Genomic DNA, 11,105 nt, shown 5'->3' on the forward strand with positions numbered 1-11,105 from the left:
GCAGTCCCTACCAAAATACCATCGACATTTTTCACAGAGCTGGAACAAACAATCCTAAAATATGGATGGAAATGCAAAGACTCCAAATAGCCAAAGCAACCTTGAAAATGAAAAGCAAAGCTGGAGGCATCATAATTCCAGACTTCAAGCTATATTACAAGGCTGTAATCACCAAGACAGTATGGTACTGGCACAAAAACAGACACATAGATCAATGGAACAGAATAGAAAACCCAGAAATGGACCCTCAACTCTATAGTCAACTAATCTTCGACAAAGCAGGAAAGTATATCCAATGGAAAAAAGACAGTCTCTTCAACAAATGGTGTTGGGAAAACTGGACAGCCACATGTAGAAGAATGAAACTGGACCATTCTCTTACATCATACACAAAGATAAACTCAAAATGGATGAAAGACCCAAATGTAAGACAGGAATCCATCAAAATCCTAGAGAAGAACATAAGCAGTAACCTCTTCAACCTTGGCTATAGCAACTTCTTCCAAGAAGGAAGGCAAGGGAAACAAAAGCAACAATGAACTATTGAGACTTCATCAAGATAAAGTTTTCTGCTCAGTGAAGGAAACAATCAACAAAACTAAAAGACAGGCTTCAGAATGGGAGAAAATATTTGCAAATGATATATCAGATAAAGGGCTGGTACCCAAGATCTATAAAGAACTCATCAAACTCAACACCCCAAAACAAATAATTCAGTCAAGAAATGGGCAGAAGACATGAACAGACATTTCTCCGAAGAAGACATACAAATGGCCAACAGACACATGAAAAAATGCTCGACATCGCTTGGCATCAGAGAAATACAAATCAAAACTCTAATGAGATACCACCTCACTCCAGTCAGTATAGCTAAAATTAATAAGTCAGGAAGCAACAGATGTTGGTGAGGATGCAGAGAAAGGGGAACCCTCCTACGCTGTTGGTGGGAATGCAATTTGGTACAGCCACTCTGGAAAACAGTATGGAGGTTCTTCAAGAAGTTAAAATGGAGCTACCCTATGAACCAGCAATTGCACTGCTAGGTATTTACCCCAAAGATACAAATGTAGTGATCCAAAGGGTATCTGCACCCCAATGTTTATAGCAGCAATGTCCACAATAGCCAAACTAAGGAAAGAGCCGAGATGTCCATTGACAGATGAATGTATAAAGAAGATGTGGTATAAATATACAATTGAATATTACTCAGCCATCAGAAAGGATGAAATCTTACCATTTACATCCATGTGGTTGGAACTGGAGGGTATTATGCTGAGCAAAATAAGTCAATCAGACAAAGACAATTATCATATGGTGGACTTTATTAGGTAAGAAATATAGACATTGAATGCTTTTTAAGCATGGTGCTTATACGTAAAGTTTTAAATAGTTTGGCCTGGGGGCGCCTGGGTGGTGCAGTCGTTAAGCGTCTGCCTTCAGCTCGGGGTGTGATCCCAGCGTTCTGGGATCAAGTCCCACATCGGGCTCCTCCACTGGGAGCCTGCTTCCTCTCCCACTCCCCCTGCTTGTGTTCCCTCTCTCGCTGGTTGTCTCTCTCTGTCAAATAAATAAATAAAATCTTCAAAAAAAATAGTTTGGCCTGAAACTTTTTTGGTAGATAAATTTGAAGGGGGAATATATAAGAGGTTGGGAGAACAGTATTAGTCTAGGCAAATGATGATGGTTGCCTTGGGTAATGGTAGTGTGGATGTTAAAGTGATGACAGACCCAAGGAATATTAAGGAGCACATAGTCACAACTGGACATAGGGGGATGACTTTAAAATTTCTGATTTTAGTGATTGAGTAGATGAAGACATATGCCAAATAATTATAGAGGAAGGAGAATATGTGGTTTGGAATTTAGAGATGAATTCAACTGTGGTATTAAGATTCCTGTAAGACATTTAGCATGCAGTTTAGCACAAGTCTTAAGCCTGAGTGAGTGATTTGGTTTAGAGATATAGATGTAGGAGTTATGAGTACATATGCAATATTTGAACACTTGAGCTTTAATTTTAAAGTGAGAAGATAAGAGAAATGATACAGACTCTGGGAAACATCAATATTTACTGAGGAAAATGCAAGAATAGGAACCCATGAAAGAAAAAAAATGGTTGGAGATATACTAAATAAACTACAGGAGTTTGGTGTCCTGGAGGTCAAGAGTGAAGAACTTGAGGAAAAAAAGGATTTATTGTCATTACTAAGTACAGTAAAGAGGTCCAGTAAAGTAAGGGTTAAAACATCTCCCTTGGATCTTACAATTAGTAAGGCATTTGTGACCTTAACAAAATCAGTTACTGTACAGTAGTGTGTTACAGGGCCCAGAATGCAGGAAATTGAGCATTTAGTGAGAAGCTAAGAGGGCATTATTTAGGATTAATAGAAGAATGTCTCCTTCCTTTTATATAGAGCAGGTAAAAGAGCACTAGAATTTCTAACTTCTAATATGTAATACAAATTGAAAAAAACTTAAACTTTTTAGGTAATTTTGTGACTTGCAGATCCATAAAAGAAAGGTTGTTTGTGGGGGCTTCATTAACCTGTGAAATGGATAGATATAAAAGGCATTTTGTATGTTTTTATCATAACACTCACCCATTGGACCATTTGTAATGTGGTCTGGATTGATACCAAATGGATTACTATCACTCATGGCTTTATTTGGCCTATTGACATACAACTATAGGAGCAGGGATGGGAAAAATATGACTGTAATCTAATTTTCCTGTCAAATTAAAATGCAATCTGAGAGAGGTAATGCAATATTTTTAGCTCTCTGACAAAAAATATTGAGAAGAAAACAACAGAAACAAGACCACAGGATTGGAGTAATAAATAATTTTTTCTAGAAAATATAATGCACTAAGCTTGCCACTGTAAATATGAACATTGCTGACCTAAATAGGTGGACCAAAAGCAATAGTATTCTATTAGAGCCATCTAAAATTAATCGCTAATTCTCATTAGCTATAGAAGGCCAATTTCTGAAGTAGAACATCAGGGAAGAGTGTTACTTTAGTGGAATTTTGGCAGTTACTATAATATATAATTAAACTTTTTTTAAAACAAATGTTACTATTTGTAATTTCTTGTACCTTTTAGCTAATTTTTTAATTGAAGTATAATTGATATACAGTATCCTATTAGTTTCAGGTATACATCACAGTGATTTGAAATTTTTATACATTATGAAATGATCCCCATGAGAAGTCTAGTTACCATCTGTCACTATACAAAGTTATTACAACATTATTGACTACATTCCCTATGCTGTAAATTACATCCCCATGACTTACTTGTTTTATAACTGGAATTTTGCACTTCTTAATCCCCTTTACCTATTTCACCTGCCTCCCAACCTCTACCCCATCTGGTAACCACCAGTTTGTTTCCTGTATCTATGAGTCTATTTCTAAATTGTATGTTCATTTGTTTTGTTTTTTCAGATTTCACATGTAAGTGAAATCATACAGTATTTACCTTTCTCTGTCTGAGTTATCTCACTTAGCATAATACCCTCTGGGTCCATCCATATTGTCACAAGTGACAAGATTTCATTCCTTTTTTATGGCTGTACAACACACACACACACACACATACACACACACACACACACACACACACATCTTCTTTATTCATTCATCTATCGATGGACACTTAGGTTGCTTCCATATCTTGGCTATTGTAAATAATGCTTCAATAAACATAGGGGTGCATGTGTCTCTTTGGATCGGTGTTTTCATTTTCTTCAGATGAATACCCAGAGGTGGAACTGCTGAATCGTATGGTAGTTCTATTTTTAATTTTTTGACAAACTTCCATAATGTTTTCCATAATGGCAGCACCAATTTTAATTCCCACCAACTGTACCAGGGGTCCCATTTCTCCACATCCTTGCCAACATTTGTTGTTTTATGCCTTTTTTGATAATAGACAATCTGACAGGTATGGGACAATATCTCATTGTGGTTTTGATTGACATGCTCCTGATGATTAGTGATATTGAGCATCTTTTCATATATCTGTTGACTCTCTGTGTGTCTTCTTTGGAAAAATGTCTATCTAGGTTATTTGTTTTTTTGTTATTGTGTAAGTTCTCTCTATATTTTGGATATTAACTCCTTATTAGATATATCATTTGCAAAAATTCTCCCATTCAGTAGGTTCCCTTTCCACTTTGATTTTTTTTTTCTGTGCAAAAGCTTTTTAGTTTGATGCAATCCCATTTGTTTATTTTAGCTTTTGTTGCCCTTATCTGAAGAAACTAGCCCAAAAAATATTGCCAAGACCAATATCAAAGAGCTTCCTGCTTGTATTTTCTTTTAGGAACTTTATGGTTTTAAGTCTCACATTCAAGTCTTTAATCTATCATGAAGTTATTTTTGTGTATGAAGTAAGAAAGTGGTCCAGTTTAATTCTTTTGCAAGTTGTCCAGTTTCCCCAACACCATTTATTGAAAAGATTGTCTTTCTCATTTTATATTCTTATATTCTTGCCTCCTTTCTCATAGATTAATTGACCATATAAATGTGGGTTTAATTCTTACCTCTATATTCTGTTTCATTGATTTATATGTCTATGTTTATGGCTGTATCATGCTGTTTTTATTGCTATAGCTTGTATTATAGTTTGAAATCTGGGGGAGTGATACCTTCTGCTTTGTTCTTCTTTCTCAAGATTCTTTTGGCTATTCAGGATCTTTTGTGGTTCCATACAAATTTTAGGATTATTTGTTCTAGTTCTGTGAAAAATGTCACTGGTATTTTGATGGGGATTGTATTGAATTTGTAGATTGCTTTGGGTAGTATGGTCATTTTAACAATAGTAATTCTTCCAGTCTATGAACATGGTGTCTCTTTCCATTTATTTGTGTCATCTTGAATTTCTTTCATTGGTGTCATATTTTCAGAGTATAGGTCTTTCACCTCCTTGGTTAAATTTTTTCCTAGGTATTTTATTTTTTTAATGCAATTTGTAAATGAGATTTTTTTTCTTAATTTCCCTTTTTGATAGCACATCAGTGTATAAAAATGCAACCAATTTCTTTATGTTAATTTTATATCCTGCAACTTTATTTAATTCATTATTCTAATAGTTTTTGGTGGAGTCTTTAGGGTTTTCTATATGTAGTATCATGTCATCTGCAAATAGTGAGAGTTTTACTTCCTTTCCATTTTGGATGCTTTTATTTCCTTTTCTTGCTTAATTGCTGTGGCTAAGACTTCCAATAGTATGTTGAATAAAAATGGTGGGAGTGGACATCCTTGTTTTGTTCCTGATCTCAGAGGAAAAGCTTTGTACTTTTCACCATTAAGTATGATGCCAGCTCTGGGTTTGTCATATATGGCTATTATTATGTTGAGATATGTTCCCTCCAAATCCACTTTGTTGAGAATTTTTACAATGAACAAATGTTGAATTTTCTCAAATGCTTTTTCTTTGCATCTATTGAGCTGATCATATGATTTTACCCTTTCTTTTGTTAATGTGGTGTATCATGTTGATTGAACCATCCTTGAATCCATGGAATAAGTTCTACTTGATCATGTTGTATGATCCTTTTAATGTATTGTTGAATTTGGTTGACTAATATTCTGTATTCATCAGGAATATTGACCTAAAATTTTCTTTTTTGTAGTGTCTTCATCTGGTTTTGGTATCAGGGTAATGCTAGCTTCATAAAATTAGTTTGGAAGCATTCCTTCCTCTTCAATTTTTTGAAATAATTTGAAATGTATAGATATTAACTCTTCCTTAAATGTTTGATATAATTCATCTATGAAGCCATCTGGTCCTGGATTTTTGTTTTTTGGGAGTTTTAAAATTACTAATTCAATTTCATTACTTGTGATCAGCATATTCAGATTTTTTCTTCATGATTCAGTCTTGGAAGGTTGTGTCTTTCTAGGAATTTATCCATTCCTTCTAGGTTGCCCAATATGTTGGCAGATAATCGTCTGCAGTAGTCTCTTAGGAGCCTTTGTATTTCTGTGGTATTGGTTGTAACTTTCCTTTCATTTATGATTTTGTTTATTTGAGTCCTCTGTTTTTCCTCATAAGTCTGGCTAGAGTTTTTTTTTTTTTAATTTTATCTTTTCAAAGAACCAGCTTTTATTTTCATTGATCTTTTCTGTTTTTTTTTGTCTTGATTTCATCTATTTCTTCTTGATCTTTATTATTTTCTTCCTTCTACTAACATTGGTCTTTGTTCTTTTTGTAGTTCTTTTGGGGATACAGTTACATTGTTTTGGGGGGATTCTTCCTGTTTCCTGAGGTAGGCCTATATCACTATAAACTTCCCTCTTAAAACTGCTATTGCTATGTCCCATAGACTTTCAAAAGCCATGTTTCCATTTTCATTTGTCTCAAGGTATTTTTTTTTATTTCTTTGGATTTGTTCATTGGCCCATTGGATGTTTAGTAGCATGTTGTTTTGTCTCCATGTATTTGTGTTTTTCCAGTTTTTTTCTTGTAACTGATTTCTAGTTTCATACTATTATGGTCAGAAAAGATGCTTGAGTGAAACCGTGAAATTATTTCAATATTCTTGAGTTTACTGAGACTTGTTTTGTGACCTAACATGTGATCTATCCTGGAGAATGTTCCATATGCACTTGAAAAGAATGTGTATTATGTAGTTTTAAAATAAAATGTTCTATATATGTCTATTAAATCACTCTGGTCTAATGTGTCATTTAAAGCCAATGTCTCCTTATTGATTTTCTGTCTTGATCATCTATGTGTTGATGTTTGTGAGATGTTGAAATTTTCTACTATTATTATATTACTGTTAATTTATCCCTTTATGTCTATTAATATTTGCTTTACATATTTAGGTGTTCCTATGTTGTGTGCATAAATATTTATGAATGTTATATCTTCTTTTTGGATTGATCCCTTTATGATGATGTAATGCCCTTCTTTGTCTTTTCTTATCTTCTTTGCTTTGAAGTCTATTTTGTCTGATATGATTATTACTACGCCAGCTTTTTTTGTTTCTGTTTGCATAGAATATCTTTTCCCATACCTTTCCTTTCAATATGTATGTATCTAAAGATCTGAAGTGAATCTCTTATAAACAGCATATAAATAGGCCTTTTTTTTTAATCCATTCACCGACCCTGTGTTTTATGATTGGAGTATTTAGTCCATTTACACTTAAAGTGATTACTGATAGGCATGTACTTATTGTCATTTTGATGATTGTTTTCTGGTTGTGTTTGTAGTTCTCTATTCCTTTCTTTCTCTATTGGTCCCTTCCCTTTAGCCTAATGGTTTTATTTAATGTTATGTTTGGGTTCCTTTCTCTTCATTTTTGTGTATCTACTGTAGAATCTTGGTTTAAGCTTACCATGAGGTTCACATATATTAATCTATATAAATAGCAGCCTATTTTAAACTGATAGTTGCTTAAGTTCAGATACATTGTAAAAGCACTACATTTTTACTCACCACCCCTCCATGCTTTATGTTTTTGACACCTTATTTTACATCTTTTTATTTTGCATGTCCCTTAACTACTTATTGTAGTTAGAGTTGATTTCACTATTTTTGTCTTTTTGCCTTCATACTAACTCTTAGAGTGGCTGATACACTGCCTTTACTATCTTTGCCTTTACCAGTGAGATATTTTTCTTTCATATATTCTCTCATTTCTAGTTGTGGCCTTACTTTTACCCTTAAAGAAGACCCTTTAGCATTTCTTGTAATGCCAGCTTAATGGTGATGAACTCTTAGTTTTTGCTTGTCTGGGAAACTCTCTATCTTTCTTCCAATCGTGAATGATAATCTTGCCAAGTAGAGGATTCTTGGTTGTAAGTTTTTCCCCTTCAGCATTTTGAATATATCCTGCCACTCCTTTCTGACCTGCAAAGTTTCTGCTGAAAAATCAGCTGATAGTCTTATGGGGTTTCCCTTGTATGTGACTATTTGTTTTTCTCTTGCTGCCTTTAAGATCATCTCTTTAACTTTTGCCATTTTAGTTATACTATGTCTTGGTGTGGATTTCATTGGGTTCATCTTGTTTCAGACTCTCTGTGCTTTCTGGACCTGGACATCCGTGTCCTATCCCAGGGTAGGGAAATTTTCAGCCATTATTATTTCAAATGTTCTCTGCCTATTTCTCTTTTCTTTCTGGGACAACTGTAACATGAATGTTAGTGTGCTTGATGTTGTCCTAGAGGTCCCTTATTCTCATTAAAAAAAATTTTTTTTCTTTTTGCTGTTCTGTGTGATTTCCACTACTCCACCTTCCAGATCACCTATCCATTCTTCTGTGTTATCTAATAAGCTGTTGTTTCCCTCTAGTGCATTTTTCAGTTCAGTTATTCTTTTTTTTTAAATTAGTTTCAGAAGTAGAATTTAGTGATTCATAAGTTGCATTTAACACCCAGTGCTCATTACATCAAATGCTCTCCTTAATGCCCATCACTCAATTATCCCTTCCCCTCAAGCATCTCCCCTCCAGCAACCCTCAGTTCAGTTATTCTATTCTCTAACTCTGTGATTTCTGATTGGTACTTTACATTTTCTCTTTGTTGAGTTTCTCACTGTGTTGCTCTATGTTGATCATTAGATTGAACTCTTTATTGGATAAATTACTTATCCCCATTTCATTAGGGTTTTTTTCTGGGGTTTCATTTTTTTTCTTTTGTTGGAACATATTCTTCTGTCTCCTCATTTTGTTTGACTTTCTCTGTTTGTTTCTATAAACTAGGCAGAACAGCTACCTCTCCTGGTTTTGAAGGAATGGCCTTATGTAAGAACATCCTCTGTGTTAGACTGCATGTTCTGGTGACTTTAGCTGGTTGGCTGGAGCTGGAGCAGGCATGAGCTGTGGGGCAGGGTGGTTGTCCTGGGGCATGCCACACTGGGGCAACCCTGGTGAAATGACTGAAGCTGAAGTGGGAGTGGGTTGGGCATGTCCTGAACTGTGCTGCACCCAGGCCACCTGGCAGGACAGCTGGAGTTAGAGTGGGCATGGGCCAGGATGTCTTGATGCATGCTGTACAGGGGTAGTCCTGATGGGACAGCTGGGTTGTGCATGGGCCTTGGGGGTCCTGGGGCATGCTACACTGGTGCCATCTTGGGACTGCTGGAGCTGGGGTGGGCACTGGTGCAGGGCCACCTTAAGTGGGACAGCTGGAACTGGCATGGGCTAAAGACTTGGGGCTCACAGTGGTGTCCCTAGCAGGGCCAGAGTGGTCCCAGTTCCTATCTGTGCTGTCAAGGTGAAGGGAGAACATAAAGAATGGTATTTGCCTACAACTTTGATCTTAGAGAGTTCTAGTAGTTCCCCAATTGTTTGTACACATGGTCGTGTTAGTAAATGGATTTCCTTCAATTATAGTCTAGCTGCTCTATAAACGGCTGTTTTGTTTTATTTTTTCTGGTGCCTCAGGTTGGATGAGTCTGCATGCAGGCCCATCAGTGATATCCCTCCCTAGTAGAGGTCATTGCCTTGGGGGGTGGGCTTCTGATCATTACTGTATCTCTGTTTTTCCTACTTATCTCTATGTGGCACCTCTATTATTTGTTGTGCAGAAGCTGTTCAATCAGCCATCAGTTCACAGTGTCTGTGAAAGTAGGTGAGTTCTGGGTCTTCCTACGTTGCCATATTGGACATGATTATTTGTAATTTCAATCATTTCCTGGGGATTTCAGACTATGAGAAACATTAGAAATGGTTGCTTATATATGATTCTCCCTGAAATTATAGTGATTATCTTGATCAGTCTAGGTCAGGTGAACTTGTGGCTGCATGAATCATGACATAGAGTTGTCACCTAGGATGGATATAACTTTGTGGGGACACCCCATTCCAGGATATGCTTCTCAGTTCTGTAGATCAGATGCTCAATTTGGTTAGGTAACCAAATGTTACCAATATCTCAAAGACTTGCTTACACACTAGTTTAACTCAAAAGGGATCAATCTAAAATCTGAGTGCTGGTTTATTTGTTTACAATGATAAGCATAACTATCAAGCAGATTGCAACACTTAGGTTGATGATCATGGAGTTTCCTCCAGACTTGTAAGTTATACTGGAAGTCCAAATATTATCAGATGATTGGTGAACATGTAATGAAAACAACTGGAATTAGCTGGATGATTTTCATAGAATCTTGCCATTGAAGTTTTGTGGTCTGGTGCCTCTGTCTCCACTACAGTGATAGATCTTACCAGGGAACTGGGATGTTACCATCCATGGGTTAGAAAACCTTTTACATTTGAGAGGTTTTAATGGAAATTCCAAAGTGTACTCTCTGATTCCTGCTTTCCTATGTTTCAAATTGTTCATTCCTCCTCATTTGACTCATTTAAAAAATACCTTTGGTTACCTAAAGGGTTATAGGCAAGCTTTGTTCTTGCTTGTGAAGTGAAAGAAATTTTTTTTAGTATGACCTTTGCATGTGTATTACCACATGTATCACACATTGATTTTATTAGTTTGGGTCTCAGAGTTCTGAGGAAATATGTCATTGCAGGAAGTATGTGTAATATTAGGAGCATGGGTTTTGTGCTAAAACAATCAAGGTATTAATTCTGACTTCCCCACACACTAGCTGTGGGCTCTTGCGAAAGTTATTTAGCTTTCTTAAGCCCCAATTTACTTATTTAAAAAATGGAGGTAATACTGTTACTTAACTTACATGGTTGTGGTGACAATTGTATAAAAAAAAGCACATGATGTATGAAAAGCACATAGCACATAGTAAGTACTAAAAAGTTATCTATTATTTATAACTGTATAAAAAGCCCAGAAGAGGGGAGTTAAGATGGCGGAGGAGTAGGGGACCCCTTTTTCAGCCGGTCCCCTGAGTCGAGTGGATAGGTACCAGAACAGCCTGGACATCCATGGAATCAGCCTGAGATGCAGGAAGATACATCTGGATCTCTACAAATGTACATCTCCAGCGCTGAGTATTGAGGTACAAAGCGGGGAGCCGTGAAACTGCGCACAGATATCGTAAGATAAACGGAAGGGGGAGGGAGCCGCTGTGTTTGGGAGCTGGGAAGCGGTAGCCACCTGCACAGGGGAGCGGGTGGACCCGCGGACCAGCACCCGCGAGAGAGCAGACTGAGACTGTGAGCCAGGG

Source organism: Ursus arctos, chromosome X (assembly GCF_023065955.2).
Source record: "Ursus arctos isolate Adak ecotype North America chromosome X, UrsArc2.0, whole genome shotgun sequence".
Taxonomy (NCBI): Eukaryota; Metazoa; Chordata; class Mammalia; order Carnivora; family Ursidae; genus Ursus; species Ursus arctos.